The sequence below is a fragment of the Nycticebus coucang genome, chromosome 18 (assembly GCF_027406575.1).
Source record: "Nycticebus coucang isolate mNycCou1 chromosome 18, mNycCou1.pri, whole genome shotgun sequence".
Lineage (NCBI taxonomy): Eukaryota > Metazoa > Chordata > Mammalia > Primates > Lorisidae > Nycticebus > Nycticebus coucang.
Window position 1 is genome coordinate 46002301 of NC_069797.1, and position 18574 is coordinate 46020874.

At 41.9% G+C, this 18574-nt stretch overlaps 1 protein-coding gene across 1 annotated transcript in view; it reads right to left on the minus strand.

Moving 5' to 3' along the window:
• The window catches only part of ANKFN1 (ankyrin repeat and fibronectin type III domain containing 1), a 434680-nt gene that overhangs the window by 267123 nt on the left and 148983 nt on the right, over positions 1-18574 (minus strand). Inside the window, exon 2 of the mRNA XM_053570655.1 lies at positions 4655-4695. The gene's annotated coding sequence lies outside the window, so the exon portion shown is untranslated. The remainder of the gene's footprint in view (positions 1-4654; positions 4696-18574) is intronic.

Consider the following 18574-nt stretch of genomic DNA (forward strand, 5'->3'; position numbering starts at 1 on the left):
TTGGAGGGTTGTCATACGGAAGAAGGAATCAACTTCTTCTGAGATGGTCCAGAAGGCAAACCAGCAAAGATGACCTGAAGTCATCAGGAGGCTATCTCAGGTTAGCAAAAGAAAGTTTGAGTATGAAGATTAATTATTAAAAACTGGATTGGGCTACCATGTAAGATGGGGGAGGAGTTTCTAGAGAGGCTGTTGTCAGAAGGATGCCAGCTTGGGGTGGGATGTCGAACTGCATCATAGTAAAAGCATCTTCCAAAATTAAAATCCCATGATTTATGATTTCATAACAGATACAATTCCCTAAACATTTAGAACACACACACATACACACACACACACACACACACAGAGCAAGATCACATTTCCCCCAAATAAGCAGAATTGAGGGATTATAATTAACAGATGAATAGCAATTATCTTTATATTGCTCTTAGAAACAAAAGAAGCAGTGACATTTAGGTCATGACAAGAGAAGAAATATGTGGGCTTTGTGCAAAGAAAGCCCATGAACTCTGGGCAGAAGCCTGGGAATCCACGCCGTGGAGAACAGGGGACTATTCTGGTATAAAGAAGTAAACAGAAAAGGAATACAAGGTTAACACTGGATGCAACTTGAAATCCTTCAGCCCAGTGCCTAGCAGCCAGAAAAAAAGGCAAACAAAAGTCTGCAAAGCCTTTCCAGAGGCGATGAATAGAAACAGAACAAATCACTCTCCCCTAGATAAATGCTACATCCCTTTACTGTCTGTGGGCCACGGACCTCCCCTGCAAAGGCCATTTCAGCCATGGGGAAGGGGAAGAAAAGGAAACTGGAATGAGGGGAAAATATTCTGGTGCATGGACCTTAAGCTAATCCACACAAATCAAGAGGATATACTTGGTGAGTGGACACTCAGAGACAGAATATTTAAAGAAAATCCCCCCAGAAGTGGCGGGGCAGCCCATGGGAGAGACCACTTCTCTGGGCTTGTTGAATACAGGAAGAATGAAGAAAAAAGATTGATGCTTATAACTCAGAGGAAGCTCAGTGGAGAGGCAAGAGGAGTCTAAAGAAACAGATCTTGAGGGAGGATTAATGGTGAGACCACACCTATGGTGCACATTGCAAGGGTACGAGTCAAATCTACAAGTATTGAACACAAATGTCTTAACACTGTGATTAAGTAAATGAGGTGAAAGCTAAAAAAATAAATAAATAAATAAATGCATTTTGCCCTAAAAAAAAAGAAAAGAAAAAGAGAAAGAAACAGACCTTGGCCAGGACAAGAAAAGCCCAGATAAAATCTTAGCCCCACCATGCAATTTTAAAAAGTTGTTCTTGCCCTCTAACCAACCAGCTTCCACTGGTCTCTAGCGTTCTTTCTAACTTATTTCATTAACATTTCCTTCTTTTTCTGGATTAGTCAGAGCCCCAGGGAATCGCTCTCTTCCCCCTACCTCACCCCCACCAATGGGGCATTGAATGAGAGCCAGGGTGTTGTCTGTGTAAAGAGAAATTGCAAAACCACAAATTGCAGAAAATGGTTACTGCCAAAAATCGAAAGGAACACACAATATCACCATGCCTCTTAAAAAGCAATTGCGCATTTTACAGGCCTCTGGATAATTCAGGTTTGTTTGGTAACTTTCTCACCCATACCACCCAGAAGACAATTCTCTTCCACCAGAGGCAGTGGTCCTAAAAAATATATGTAGCTGAAAAGAAACATAAAAATGTGGGTACAAGTCTTTCCATTGGGGCACTGCTTTGGCCCAATATGGTTCTATTTTCTTCTGTTGCATGGTATTAAGTTTAAGGGTAAAAAATTGCCACTAGAATCCCAGGGACCTCCACTAAAACAGGAGTAATCTATTAAGGATTTGAAGATTGGATTGGTGCCCATAGCTCAGTGGGTAGGGCACTGGCCACATACACCAGAGCTGGCAGGTTCACACAAGGCCCAGGCCTGCTAAACAACAACAATGACAACTACAACAAAAAATAGCCAGGGTTGTGGCGGGTGCCTGTATTCCCAGCTACTTGGGAGGCTGAGGCAAGAGGATTGCTTGAACCCAAGACTTTGAGGTTGCTGTGAGCTAAGATGCCACAGCACTCTATCGAGGGAGGCAAAGTGAGACTCTGTCTTAAAAAAATAAAAAGAATTTGAAGATATAAAACACTTTTAGATGGTAAATTTTTTCTAAAACATTACTTTATGGGATTATCACAACAACCATGTGAAGAAGGCAGGAAAAAATGTCTTTCTCCCCCACCCCACCCACCAATGAAGATACTTCTAGACTGAGGAGTTAACTAACATTCTCAAAACCATCCCACTTCTGAGAGAGTACCCTGGGATTTAGCAATAGCCTTCTGATTTGCAGTCCTGAGTCTCTCTCATGGCTCAGCCCTGTTTCTGTATGGTGGCATGGTTCCCTAACTTAGCCCAGGCCGTCCTCCATCAGTGAGGTCGGGATTACAAGTGTCCCATATACCAATCCAGCACCTTGACTTGGAAAGCCTCCTACCATTCATGATAGATCTGTCTTGTCTGAATGGAGAGCTGATTAGGTCGTTTTTCATTTGTACTGGTTGAATCATTAGAACACAGTGTCAACTGCAGAGAGGCTGATCCAGGGTGGCTGCCAAAAGGAGCCTAAGGCACAATTGCCTGGTTATTTTAATGTGTTTCCATGACTCCGTGGGTCAGACCAACCTTCCCCAGTTGCTCAGAGATGGTTTGGGGAGTCAGGCAGCCCCATTTTGTCTGGATGATGTAAAAATCCCACTGCAAGTTAACTTATTAGAAAACCTACTAATGAAATAGGTCACCAAGCACTTGATATATCTTTGAGAAAAATATGTGAAATTATAGCACTCACAAATGGAGCCCTCTAAGGTAAAATATCCTTCCTCTTTTCCCCTAATCCGGAAGGGAAAGGTGCTTTCAACTGAAATTCTGATAAAGATGTGAAGGAGTTACATATGGGAGTCACATATACACGTGTGTTATTTACATAGAATAATTTTTAATCCTTTCTTAAATTCCCCTTCATCTCGTTTTCATCATGAACATATACCAACCATCTTTTAGTATGTAACATTAAACCATTTAAAATAGTGGTAAACGGCAAGAGGCAATAACCATATGATGAAGGGCTATCAAATAGGAACATGCAGGGAAAGAAACAGGCAATTTCTCCTGAACATTCCATACTCAAAAGAAAGAATACAGTCCAAGTTAACGTTTGTACAAACAACATACTCATGATAGCATATGAATAGACTGCTTTATAAGACTGCTTATAAAATCTAACAAGACTTTATTGGTGAGAACTGCTTCAAATATTCATAACATGCAGGTGTCTTGATAATGCAATAAAGAACCAACAACACAGCACAGAGATTAACATTTTAAAACATTCCAGTGGATGTGTAATACCTTGACATTAAATCTGAATGATTTCGAGGGTGAATATCTCTTGGGCTAATGTTTGGATATTTGGTCTCCAGCAGTGGGATCAATGTATTCTAGAGAGCAAACAAAAAATATCCAGGGGAATTCAGTGAAAACTAAGTTTCTCCTGCTGTTCAGCTGAGCACATAATTTCCTCGGTGACTAAATGATTCAAAAGAGAATGTATTAGAACTTGTGTGATACGTATAGTTCAAGTGAGACTTCTGGATTCTGGCAAGTGTAAGAACGTATAACTAAAAGCTTCTGTGACTGCTTATGGGTGTCCTCTTTGGAAATTCTATGTGATTCAAGAGCTGAGAGTTGATGTACTTTCCAGGGTTCACCTGGCTCGGCCATCTACCTAGTAGCTGTGGATTTCTTGTTCAATGGGACAAACAACTTACACATTTTGAGTTACTTTTGAACAGGTAGGATTTTCTATGCCATATAAATCTATTGCCTGTTTTTGGAATTTTGGGTCTTATCGAATTATTCCAGAGACAGATGGAATTTTATTTTTTTTCTTAGGTTGAAATTGTTCTCACCATTATCTTTTTGAAAAAGAAAAAAAAATTCATATCCTAATTCCCTAGGCAAAACTTCAGAACTCCCTGTTCAGACCTATTGTAATTTTATTTGGTCTTTCAAAATAGAAGGAGTTTGTAATTTGGGTATGGATACTGTGAATAGCAAGAGTAAAGAAACATAATAGACAGGAGATTAGTTCTAGAAAGAACAGATTTACTGGAACACAGTACACACAGGAAGGAATTATTAAGGTAACTACCCCTTGGTTAAATAAGAAATGGCCTGCGACTAGATGGTGAGGAATGAAGAGTAGTAACCTAGCCATTTGAGAGAACCTGAATATTCAAATGTTTGATGTCACATGATCAGAATGTTTAAAAGAATATTGCCTACATTTTTCAATACTCACTTTATTGCCTACATTTTTCAATTCTCACTTTGATCTAGCTTTTTAAATGCAACATTGTCCTAGCCACAATCAGTTTCAATCTGCTTCTGGAATGATTTCTAGAAGGCTTGGTGATGTCCTACAAATCAATAGTGTGAAATGTTAGATCCACACCATGGCAGCCTTTGTTGAGCCAGACTTTAAAAACACAGCAATGTGAGATGGGAGCCTTAAAGATTAGGGGGTTATAGGAATTACAGCTGACAAGTAGATAACCACTTCAAGGAGGAAATATACTTACATTTTGCTGCAAGTGAAGTGCCTGTCTTTAAAGAGTAGCCTCTGAAACAAAGAGAGAAAGAAGTATGTAAAAAAGAATTGTACAGTGATCAATTCAAAATGAGAAAAGGCACTGGATTGCTTTTGAAGATACAGCAAAAAAAAAAAAAAGAGATGTCTAAAGAGGAAAATATACTTATTGTAAGACTTTTCTGGGGGATACAGGGAGTTGTAGCCCACAAGGAGAACATTTAAGTTAACTGCCCTAATTCACTGCATGCTCAGCTCCTCGCCCCTGAATATCCTAGAATTTCAAGTCTATCTGATGCTCACTTTGTCTCTTGAGTCTAATCTTAGAGAGAGAGGAAATATGATAGTCTGTTTGCCTAGTTCAATGGCTTAGACGCACATCATTTTCTTGCTTTTGGTTATACCTTATTCTTGAAGACCCCATTCTGACACATTGTTCCATTAAATGAAACTCCTCCTAAAAATTGTGATTTTTCTCCATTCATGCTTATTAAGATAGATGGAGAGTTTTCTTTTCCAAGAAATAAAAAGCTTTTGTGGGGTATGCAAGGAGGGGCATTGGAACCAATGCCAGTGTTCTCTTTATTGAAGAACAGTGAAAGGGGAGGAACAGATAGACTCTGCCTGTGCTTGGAAAGAATCTGCCAAGGGTGCAGGCAAACTTTTCAGTATGGCAGCCCACCAGACAATTTAGTTTGTTTCCAAAGCCATATTTTATTGGACCTATTCTCCAAAGGGGTACTTTCCAGGGTAGTAGTTTTAACAGGGGATGGCAGCAAAGTCCCCACGATCGATATAAAGTATTTGCATTCTGAGATTCACGTGGTTCCAGGTTATTTTTAAAACTGAGCATGCAGGTCGTGGTCACCTCAGACCCACAGAAAGACCTTGCCATCCACATGGATCTGGACAAGTCAGGTGAGTGGCTTCAGTGAGCAATATTTTTCCAAGCTCTGCCATTTTTTTAAATAATAGTGTGATTGTACAAGTTGGTTCAATGCTCTGAGATTGATAGAAAAAAATAATATTGGCTATTTCAAAGAATTGTTGTAAGAGTTAAATAAGATAACATAAGTAAAATAATGACACAAAGTGGTCCCCATCAAATACTACTCGTTGCTTTTACTGTTGTAATTGTTATTATTATCAGAAGGCAAAGTTGGAAAACCGAATTAAGAACATTATGAGAAATCCACAGAATGGAGCTAGGAAGGTAGCTATGGGGAGGGTCCTGCACAGGGAAGATATTTTCATTCTTGGCAATCAAAGCTGTATCATTTTCCCAAATGTCTCTCCTGAATTGCCTTTCTTCAATCCTTATGCTTCCAACTGCTAAATATAATTCAATCGCCATCCACACTGGGAAATCCTTAATTGTTTTAGTAAGCCACAGAATTCCTCTTCTACTGTTCATGAAGGTGGCTGGGAGTGAGGTTCATAGATTGGCAGAATGTTAAATTATTAAATTGCCGAGCCCCTATAGAATTGGGATAGGCCAGGCATGGTGCCTCATGCCTGTAATCCTAGCACTCTGGGAGGCCAAGGTGGGAGGATTCCTTGAGCCGTGGAGTTTGAGATCAGCCTGAGCAAGAGTGAGACCCTGTCTCTACTAAAAATAGAAAAAATTAGTCAGGCATTGTGGTGGGTGTCTGTAGTCCCAGCTACCCAGGAGGCTGAGGCAAGAGGATAGCTTGAGCTCAGGAGTTATGATACTCTTGCCTGGGGTGAAAAAAAAAAAAGAAAAAGAATAAGGATAAATTCTTTTTGCACAGGTAGATGTTTCATATATTTTTATTGGACTGAATTTCTTAGATTGATCCTCTAGTGTGATTCAAAATATCTCACATGTGTCTCTAACAGGGGGAAGTTAGGAACATGACTCTGATCATAGCCTGACTTATATCCCCCACCTCTCATCCCTTCAAACAAAAGAGGGTACTGAAAATTCTTCTGAAATTGCATATGCTTCAAGTCCTTTGAGGAACTTGTTGCTAGGAAACAAGTTTAGAACGTTCTCGCCTACTGAGAAAAGTTTTTAACTGCTGCTTCAGATAACAGGTTCTTCTTTAGCCACAAAAGTATTAGCAAGGAAAATTGTCTATTACCGAAAAGATTCACTGGATAAGAGCTCTTCATTTGGGCGACAGTTTCACCGCAATACCATTGATTACTTTGAAAACTGTTCAAAGGTGTTCTTGAGACTGTATTATGGAGCTATTTAATGCAATGTTCTGGTCATTTTTCTTGGGATATAAAATAAATCAAGTGGTTAAGAAAACTGTGGCTGTGTGGTTTCACAGATCACAGAGCTCCATAAAAACTTACCTTTGCTTTTTTAAAGCTTATTTCCACAATAGAAAAAGAAAATTCTCACTTCTTAAGGGAAAAAAGAGGTTTTAAAAATCAACAAACTCATTCGCTGGATGCCAAGTGAGCACCTACTGTGTGCAGGGCACTGTGCTAGGTCCTACCGATACACTTCCTGTGCTCCTGATCCCAGTATATCTGGTTGGAGAGAACTAGACAGTTTGGAAAGATTATATCACAATATAATGCAAAATCACAGTGGTGGTTAGGGGGAGACAAGTTGGAATTTGATCCATCCAGAATAAAGAGGTCAAAGAACTCTAATTTGGGGAAGCATTGGGATAATATCTGACCAAGGATTCACATTTAAAATAATAACAGCTAATAATGCTGAGTGCTTAATGCATTGGGACTGTCCTGACGTACCTATTAGTTTATTTCTCACAAAAGCCCTAGGGAGGTATTATTCTTCCCCCAGAGTAGGACTTAAGAAGGCAGCTGGGGAGTGTGAGCAGACCAAGCAAAGGGCCTGGGCTCTGGACAGGAGGAACTGGTTCCTTTGAGAGACTGAGACACCAAAACCACCATTTGCATTATTTGACACATACTTGGCAGGGTCCATTCATCCACCATACAAGAAGAGTCTTTGGGAGATTGGGGCTAGGGTTCTTCTTCCATCTATCCTACTTTATTTCAGTTAGGGAAGCCTGCCCTCTCTGTTTCACCTCATGTGCAGTACAGCTTGGCTCTCTGCCCTGCGTCATGGCCACCCCACACCCGGGACCTGCTCAGAAGATCTGCAGGGCCAACAGATCACCATCATCAGATGACAATAGCATGTGTGCCTGATTCCGTGGCAAGGTCCACACGGACAGACCTTGCTCAGAGCCCTTGAATACCTTTTTCATACCTTTGGTGGAATTGACTCTTCGTGAACTCTCCTGAGCACTGGGGGTCTGTTTCTCTCTGTGCTCTCCTCTGAGGGCCTAGGAGCACCTAATCTCAAGACCCAAGGCAGAGAGTCAGTCTGTTAGCCCCTCACTTAACAGGGGAGGAAACAGAGCTCAGTGAGTCAGTGATCATCTCAAAATCACCTTACAAAGGATTTGAACTGGAATATAGATTTTCTGACTTCCATGTGAATGTCTCTGACGGTCATTTTGGATTTAAGGTTAATATTTAAAAATGAAGAGCCTCCTAAGATCCTTACAGAGACTGCTCTGACAGTTTGTACTGGTTTTAAGTAGCCACCATTGGGGCATAAAGTGACCCCCCAATAACTTAGAATTGATGTATTCTTTAGTTTGGGTCTTCTCAAAAGCAAAACACAAACCAATGGCAAAAATCCAGAACTGGCTCCCTAAACAATGAAGACATTTCTGTACCAAAGCCAAGTTGGTATGCCAGACCACAGACCCTCATCTTCGAGATAAAGACATTAAGAAATTCACTTAAACACGACACTCTCAGAAAGCATGTCAATATTATAAATTGTATTGTATAAATTGTATTGTCTTGGACATTAAGATATCTTGCCAAACCAATTTTGTTGTATATACTCTTTAAATACTACATGGGAATTACTAGTAGCAATAAATTAGGTGGTTCTTTTTGGCTAATGATGTATTTGTTTATAAAATATATATCGGGTCTTTAAAATGTGATCTAACTGCTGAGCATAGAACACTGATGAAAACACAGTGATTATTTCATCGCCAAGGGTTTGCAGTCAGCCTATTGCATGAATTACCTATCAGAGAATGACTCCATGATAGGGCCACATCTGGAGCATTAAACGAGCAAAGGAAGTCCTCCCTACCTGGTACTAAGGGAACATTTTCCAAAGAAGGATGATGAGGGGGTTGTAAAACAAAAAGTTAAATGCTTAAGAAAGTTTGGGAAACATTAGATTGAAGATAAATAGGTCTTTCTGTGGCAATCTTTTTGAGAACTTTAATATTCCAATATTTATTGTACATTCCAGAAAGAGGGAAAGTCTCAGATTTATGTGACCAAAGAACCCTTTATGCCAAGCATTTTGTGGGGAGCGCATGGTAAACAATAACCAGGTGACCCAGGAAGCTCTCCCAGGGCAGTGGTGCTGGAGCTGAGATTTGAAGGTGAGTAGCAGTGGGCGAAGGGGCCCTGCTTGCTGAGGGCAGCACTGAGACAGGTGCAGAGGGAACATGAATTAGCTCAAAATAGCTAGATCAAAAAATTCTAGCCGGAGAGTGAAAAGAGATAGGGACAGAGGTGGGCAAGCATTAGATCATCCTAGCTAGGTAAAGCGTTGGACATTATTCTGAAAGCCAAGAGAGGATTTATGTAGCAGTAGATTGCAGTGAGGTCAGCCTAGAGGAAGGTAGTTGGGAGGAGTTCTTGAACTAACCCAGATGTTCTTAACTAGAAGAGTAATAAGAGAGAGCAAAAAAGGAGAGTGGAGAGAGAGGAGGGAGGGAGAAAGGAAGAGAGTTCAAGGGAAAGAGGAGAGAGAGGAAAGAGAGGGAGAGAGGGAAGAAGAGAGAGGACAGGGAGGAGAGGAAAAGGGAGAGAGGAGAAAGAGAGGGGAAGGGAGGGAGTGAGGTGACTCTTATGGAGTGGGGTGGGTGACACAGTCACCCACAGACATAAGCAAGGGAGAGGGAGCAGTTTTGGACTGACCCTCCTGACACACGTGGAGGTAGGATCCAGGTGAGAGGGGCTGAGGTTCTGAGCTGAAGGTGCAGCCGAAGTAGTTTTAGACACGTTTGGGACACCGTATGTCCCGATTGGGACATACAGCTGCTAAGATCCTAGCAAGTGAATCTACCTCAAGGTCCTATAGTCACTCCTCGGACATCACAGACCCTGTTAAGTTCTATGCCCCAAGCCCCGCAACCAAGGAAATACAGGTACAAATTATTTTTAAATAAACATAGCATCATGAAAGAAGTTATTCTTTAAATTTAAACTCACTAGCTTCTTTCGCTCTCTAAGGGGAGAAGAACTTATCCATATCAGTGGGGAAATAAACCTCTGGTACACAGATCAACTTCTTGACCATGGTGGGTGCTGCGGACCTTGGGGCCTGATTGATTCTTTGCTGTGGGGGCTGCTCCATGCTCTGCAGGACGTTCAGCAGTGTCCCTGGCCCTTGCCCACCACCTGCCATATTATTCCCTCTCCCACTGTTGTGTCAACAACAGTGAAAAAACCATTTCTCTGAACACTGCCAAATGTCACTGGAGGGGCCCAACTGCTGGGCCCTCCCCTCTGATAGAGAAGCCCTGCTCTGAGCCTTCCCTTCCACAGCAAGTGGTGGAATTTCGAGGGACTCTGCTAATTCCTTTGTGCCACTAACGAAGGAAACCCCGAGATGGCCTTGTTTAGGAGACTGTATTTGCTTTTGCCAATGCTTTTTCTTCTTATATTTTTCTCCCCCACTTCACATCCTGCAATAAAAGCTTTCCTTCTTTGAGAATAGTATCTGTGAACTGCATCCCTGGTAAGCTGAATTACCCTGTGGGCTGCTGGATTTATCCAGTGTGGGAGGCCACAGAGTCCCTTTCGGCCAGTGGTTCTCAACCTTCCTAATGCTGAGACCCTTTAATATAGTTCCTCATGTTATGGTGACCCCCAATCACAAAATTATTTTCGTTGCTACTTTGTAACTATAATTTTGCTACTGGTATGAATTGTAATGTAAATATCTGATACGCAGGATGTATTTTCATTATTACAAAGGGGTCATGACCCACAGGTTGAGAACCGCTGTTTTAGGCTGACCTGGGCAGAGTTCCGCCTGGAGAGTGATGTCATCAACAACTCGGGGTTCTCTGACCTGATGTCTCCCTGTACAGATGGGTAAACTGAGGTACAGAGGGCCAGAGTGCTTTATTTTAGGAATCAAACTTAGAGATCTTTCAGCGTCCAGTTTCCTGCTTTTTCTAGCAGAGCACACTGTCTGTGGAAATCACAGCTCTTTGATTAGCTGACATTGTCATTTAAAAAGGTCTCTGATTTCTGCACTGGCCACTTCAAGATAATAACCCTGATAGAATAAAAAGAAAAAACAGAATAAAAGCTACTTGACTAAGGCTCACTTTAAGGATGGCTGGCACTACCATTTATGTTCAAGTCTTTTCTCTGTGACATCTTTTCTCTGTGACATCTTTTAAAAACATGATCTGTCTCCGAATATTTTGAACTTTTAAACATTTCTTTTCAAATTTCTACCTCCTTGTCTGTGGACAATACAGATTGCTAAAAATCTTTCATGCATTTCTAAGGATTAATTATTCCAATATCAAAGTAGTGGCTTGGGGCAAGAAATGAGGAACTGCTTTCAAACCCACTGTAGATAAGGATAAAGCTGATCAATGGCCAGTGTTGATGTATCTGACTAGTGATTTTAATAGGCCCTTTCCTTTGAAGTCACTTACAAATATTATGAATTCTCCATCCATAAAATCTGAAGGGAAAAAACCACGCTGAAGTTCCTTCTCATAAAAAGTGACCTCCATTGATGTAGCTCTACAACCTCGGAGCAGGAGACCTTGGCTTGGATTCCTTATGAATCAAGAGCGTGAAACCAGTAACTTCATCTCTCCTGTGGTGTCGAGCACAGCAGTCAACACACACTGGCCATTCAGTAGAGGGCAGTTAGATGAACGAACCTCTGGACTTCTCCCGCATAGGATTGTGTCTGTCAGCCGCTTCCCACACCCACACTGCCCCTGGCACCAAGACCTGTGCTCAGGACCAATTCTATATAACTTGAAGCTCAGTACAAAAATGAAAGTGGGCAGGGGAAGCTCCTTGTTCTAAATTATTAAGAATTTCAAGACAGTGACCACAGAGCATTACCCTCAGCTCAGGGCCCTGTGTGGCTGCATGGGGTGTGTGCCCATGGCAGCTGGCCTTGTCTCTCCTTAACTGGCTTTCCAACCTTCAGAGTCCTGCGGCCACACAAATCCCACCTCCTGTGCCAAGTAAAAACTGAAGCTCGGACTGTCCTTGGGTCCTTCTTTCCTGCTTCAATCAGACCTTTTCTTTGTGGGCCCGTGATCTTCCTGCATCTTTCCCCTCTCACTGTGCTTTCCAGAGCCCTGTTCTAAGTTGAGAAAACCCGTCTCTATCCCAGCCTTCTTAGTGGGTCTTCTCACCTTAATGGACGTGGGCTTCCCCACACAACAACCCTGGAAAGCCAGTGCTATTCTCCTCCTGATTTACAGGTGAGGAAACTGGGGGTGCTGCATACAGACAGAGAGCTTGAATACATTGCTCAGAGTCACTGCTGCTAGAGGCAGATTCAGGATCTGAACCCAGAGAGTGTGGCGTGCTCACTCCTGACCACAACAGCTCTGCCATGCCAAGGTATCCACCACAGTCAGGGCCAAAGAGTGCAGCTTCCTGGATTTGGGCAGAACCCATCTTACTTTTCCATAGAGGGTGACCTTGTACTAGAGGCAGGAGTCTGGAGGACAGAGATGATAGACATCAGTAAATGAACACAAGCATCACTCAAGAAATCCACAGAGATACTGGGAAAGTTGGTGGACTTCCTCCAGTTATGAGGAATAAGGACTTGATGCATTTATCTTGGTCATGAAAAATAGAAAGGGTTATCCTCCTGAAAAATTAAAGGCCTTAGGACACTTGGGTCATAGCCACCAGTGTACACTGTGCTACATCATCATTTTTAATGGCTGTGTGTGTGTGACTGATTTGCATGATAGTCCATTTTCACACAGAGGATGGTGGTGGTGGATAATGAAAACCATTAGCCAAGAGAGACTTAACAGGGCTAGGGCAGACAAATGGATTAAATAGCACAGAGGTCAAGGAGGATGAAGGCCTTTGGGTTTGGGGATGAGCATCTCTGAGGATACCTTAGAGAAAGATACTTTGCAGGGTTTTGGGAGTGGAAGTAATATTAGAGAAAATGAGGAGCTGCAGAGGTGAAGGTGAGGGGAAGACATTAGCATTTCGTATTTTTTTTGCCATCCACGTGTGCATGTGGAGTATAGGATATCTAATTTAAATCTCATGATCACCTGTGTGATGGAGAACATCATTCATTGTTTTGTTTTACTCATGTAAGAACAGACTCTCAGAGAAGTAACCCTCTCAGGCCATACTGTTGGCCTCCATTTAATGTTTGCAGAACTTTCCCTTCTGACTCTTAGGAACATTTTCACTTAGAAAGGCAACATCCCTTCTATGAGGTTTTCCTTAGTGGTCTCCATCCTACCATCCCAGACAGAGAATGTCACTTTCCACACATGGGATGTATTTTTATTAATGCATGTTTGGTGCCTCCACTAAAATGCTCTATAGTAGAGGTGAGGTACAGACTAAGGCCTGGGAGGGAGGTTTGCAGAGATTGGCTAAGAGACCTCTGCATATTTCTGTGAAATCTGGCATATTCTCATTAAATGTAGGCCAATTATTTGTCTGCTCCCAGGTAACATTCTGGTTTGTCCTAATATTAAAATGTTTTAAATTGATTACCACTGAGGTTACTCAATTCATCTTTCACACTTGCATGTGGAGTATGAGACACCTGAATTCTTATACCTTTGTCATACCATTGTTTTGCATCCTGGGGTGTGAGAACCCCTACTTGGGGTACATGGATATATAATATATGAGGTCTGATAATTAAGCTTGTGAACTTGCCACCATGGGCTTACGTCGGCAGCACTGTACAAACAATTTAGTAAGGTTTCATAACCTTGGCATATCAGTGGCATGTGGCGGTGTCTTGCTGAGTGGCGTTCATTATTATTGTGTGTTTTTGTGTGCCATCATGAGAATGTCAGAGCTTGAATTAGAGTAAGGAACAAACATTGGTAAATTTCTTGTTAAACCTGGCAAGAGAGGAAGTGAAATCAGGGACATGTTGTCCAAGTTTATGGGGGTAATGTCATGAAGAAAATGGTTGCATACAAAATGGATTAAATGTTTTTCTGAGGAGATAAAAAGTGTCCCTGATGAATAGAGGTCAGGGCTGACAGGAATGAGCAGAACTGACAAAAAACATGGCAAAAATTTGTTGCATTGTGTGTCAAAATTGTCAATTAACTGTAAGAAGCATAGAATACCAAGTAAACATCGATAGAGAAATAGGAAAATCTTCACTGAAAATCTTGGCTCTTGCATCACAACAATGCACTAATGTAGTCTATGAAGGAGTTTTTAGCCAGTAAACAAATAACTGTATTGGAACACCCTCCCTACTCACCTGATCTGCCCCCAATGATTTTTCTTTTTTTTTTTTTTACCCAAAGATAAAGGAATAATTGAAAGGAAGACATTTTGATGACATTTAGGACATCAAGGATAATATAATGACAGCTCTGATGGCCATTCCAGAAAAAGAGTCCCTAAATTGCTTTGAAGGGTGGACTAGGCACCTGTGTCAGTGTATAGCTTCCCAAGTGGAGTACTTTGAAGGTGACCATAATGATATTTGGCAATGAGGTATGCAACATTTTTTATAAGATGAGTTCTCTAACTTAATTGTCAAACTTCCTATAGTCTAAGTGACTGTTCTCCCATGCTTCGTATCCCTGGGTACAATATGAACCTGGCATATGAACTGTTTAGCTGAACTGAACTCAAAGGGATTTCAGCATAGACTGAACAGCTATGTGCTTATTGCCTTAAGAACAGCTTTTGGGGTTAGGGTTACATGAGTTGATATCCCAAATTATTTACTTCAATCTTAATTTCCTCCATAACCTGGAGGTCATATGGCCTTCTCTCAGGTGTGCTGAAAAGGTGAAATGTGTTACTACATCAGCAGCACTTAGGATGCCACCCGCCCCATAGCAAAGCTTTCCTAACACCGGGAAAAGGCGTAGACAGCTCAAGAGGTCCTAGCAAACAAGAAGCGATGTCTCTCCTGTTCCCCTTGAGAAGGGAGCTTCACACTCCCTGCCCATGAGTGAGGACTGGTCAAGTGAGAACATCTGGCTTCTCTCTTTATCCCCTGACTTTCTCCTCTGTCCAGGAGGAGAGTGACTTACAACTGTGGGGAGCCAGACGTCCACTTGGCCACGTTTCCATAGTGAGTAGGGTTGGGGGTTTCCACCACTGCTCTTGGGTGCAGAGTCAAGCACCAACTCTCTTCAACTCAGAGGACAGTAGTTAGAAGCCCTGGTTTGGCTTCTCTGGTGACATTTCCCAGCTGCTCTCTATTTTAAAGTTAAGGGTTACTTCCTACCTATCAATAAAGTTGATACTTTGATAACCACTCAGCAAAGGAGAGGGTGTGAAGGATTAGCATCTTGGTCCCCAGTAAGTTAGGGCACTGCCTGGAAACCTTAGGAATAAGTACAAAGAGCTCAGATGTGAGACTGTTGATCCTGGTACAGCTGTTGTGACCTGCTTTAGCATGAATGAACGGGCAGTGCCAATTTTCTTCTGGCTTGCTATTGGAGCCATGGCTTTATAGTAAATGTGCTCCCAAGGCCAACATGAGTTTATTTGGACATTAAAGAAGTGAGAAACAAAGCAACTAATTTCCATCCAGGGAAGAGAGAAGTAGAGTGAGTGGTTTTGACCTTCAGGTTTAGTGCTAGGCCCTGGGGAACACCAGCTCAGATGAGGAAAAAGGAAGGAACTTGGGTTCCTTTTTTATTCTGTGTAGAGTTGCACAGGCCAAGGGGAGGGCATGGCTGAGGAAGGCTTGGCCTTCTCACTCATGTGGTCCCCACAGGCCATCAGGACTTGCTGCCAAATGGTCTCACGTTAGCTTTTTTCCCATAAAGCTTATTTCTCATATAAAATATGATTTTTTTTTTTTGAGACAGAATCTCAAGCTGTTGTCCTGGGTAGAGTGCTGTGGCATCACAGCTCATAGCAACCTCAAACTTTTGGGCTTACGTGAGTTTCTTGCCTTAGCCTCCCAAGTAGTTGGGATTACAGGTGCCCACCACAATGCCTGGCTAATTTTTGGTTGTAGTTGGGATTGTTATTTGGCAGGCCTGGACTGCATTTGAACCTGCCAGCTCTGATGTATATGGCTGGTGCTCCAGCCACTTGACATACAAGTGCTGAGACAAGATATGATTTCTCAAATTCATTTCTGATTATGACATGGATGGACATAAGAGACCTTGACCCAGATAGTGGTCAGAGAGGATCAGGGCCCCTGGTTCATTATCTTCGGGCATTCAGCTAGGAAGTATATTTGACAATTTGTTTCTAGGGTAAATTTACTCTAAGAGTTAAGAAGAATGAAATTGTTTAAAATAATGGCTTTAATCTTGAGCATGGAATGTGAGCTGTTGGAAATGAACGAAAAATGAAGGAAGATACTCTACTGAGTGGAAGGAAAGGAATTACTTCTTTAGGAGAAATGATGATATTTTAGAGACTGGGTTAAATATTATAAACCCAAAGTGTTTTAAATGCTTGTAAACTTAGGGTTAGAAAAGAGACACAATTGAGGCCTAAATATTCAACACAAAAATTAAAAAAAGAAAAGAAAGGAGATCATTGTCCTTAGAGAGTGCACAGATGTAGGAGACTGTTAGGAGTTGTCCTCTTAAAGCTGCTAAGTGGAGGGATGAGAGTCACCCTGAGTGGGACCATGAAATTTGTACAGGACTATTAGGGATGACCAGGAAGATCCGAGTGGAATCCTTCAGGGATTATTTCAGTAGTGTCAACTGTGGCAGCAAGGCAGGCTCGGTGGGTGTTATGAGGACCCACGTGGAGTCAATCCTCTCATGCAAGGCTCAGGGAGAATGAGACAGCCAGCCTTACTTCAGCGGCTCTCCACTGGGAGCCTTTACACCCCACTCCCAGGGGACAGCTGGCAATGTCTGGAGACATTTTTTTGATTATCAGGATTTGGGTGGTGGTGTGAGGAGGAGCTCCGGGCTGCTAAACATCCTACAATGCACACTCAACAAAGAATTATCTAGTCTAAAATGTTAATGATGTTGGCACTGAGAAGCCCTATCTAGGGAAAGCTAGTCTGGGCCACCACATTTGAGTCCAGATGGAGTCAGACGTTGGGCTGATGGGTAGAATTATCCTACTTGGAGAGCAAGATGTGGACAAGGCTTGTTTGAACTATGGATATTTTGGCAATATTTGAAGTCACTGGCTTCACATCTGTTATTAAAGAGGATCTCAAAGGACAAAATCTGGAAAAGCATCATAAAGGCAACACAGGAATGGGCTGAAGGCAAAGAAACAGGGAGCAGAGAGGTGCTGTAATCTGGCCAAAGGTATTAGCACCACATATTGAAAAGGGAGAAAGCCAAGTTAGGAAGCATATTTAGAACAGCATACACATTCAGTAACTGAGAGAATGCCAGGAAGGCTATGTTAACTAGTGTGATGAAAGTGTGTCAAACGGTCTGTGAAGCTACTGAATGATGCCCCATGATCATATCAATGTACACAGCTATGATTTAATAAAAAAAAAGAAACAGCATACACATTCAAAAACAACGGGGTTTAGGGAGACAGACAAAACCCTGGAGGCGCCTGCCACTGCTATTGGTAGCCGGAACATTTATTGTCACCATTGAAATTGGGGTGAAGGTGGCGGAGATGAATGTTTACCGGCTACCAGTAAAGAGCCACAGTTCACTCAAGGCCTGGGGAGTGAACCAGGGCAGGAAGTGCGCGTGGGGAAGGCTGCAGTGCACAGAGGCACAGGCAGGGGGCGGCTGGGTCAGTGAGAGCTTCTGGCTGAGGATCCCTGGAGGGTCGCCACTCCAGAGAGGTGGGTCTGCAGCTGTGGTTCTCAAACTCATAGAGCATTAGGATCAACTACAGAGCTTGCAGACTGCAGACTGCTGGGCCCCAGCCCGTACTATGTCTGATACAATAGGCCTGCCTTGAACTTGAGAATCTGCATTTCTAAGAAGCTCCCAGGTGATGCCAGGGCCGCCTGTTCAGGGGCCATATTCAGAACAGCATCAGTTCACAGAATTCTAGTTTAGGAATTATGAAAATAGTAGACTCTGCTTCATGGGATCTTACTGCAGATGAATATATAAATATAATATATCTTTATATATTATAGATTACATATATAAAATATAATTATATTATATATTAAATATAGTATATTTAATATTTATATATTATGTAATATTTATTATGACATTATATATTATATATTATAATATTATATATTATATTTTATAATATATATAAATATATAAAAATAGTAGACTATAAAAAAATAGGAGGCCCTGCCTCTTGGGAGCCTAGTGCAGACGGAGAAATACCAGAAGTATGCAACAGACTGAGACTCTGGGGAAGGCATATTATGAACCTTGCTTAAACAGGAGTCTGTCTCTTTCTCTCTCTCTCTTTTTTCTCTTCTCTCTCTCTCTCCTCCAGGAGGGAAAGGTTGCTGGGCCACAGTAAAGAACCTACCCTTGACTCAGTGTTGGGGAAAGGGGCAGAATATAAAACTCAAAGCTGGAATGGAAATTAAAAGTATTCAAATCTATAGCATAGAATTGAGCCACTGGAGGACTTGGGGATGAAGGCCACCACTGAAATTTCTTGATTTTTCACGTTAACAGGAGTGTCTCTGAGGAGGAAACTGGATAACAGGGGCCTTCCACTGTTTGCTCCTGAGGAGGTG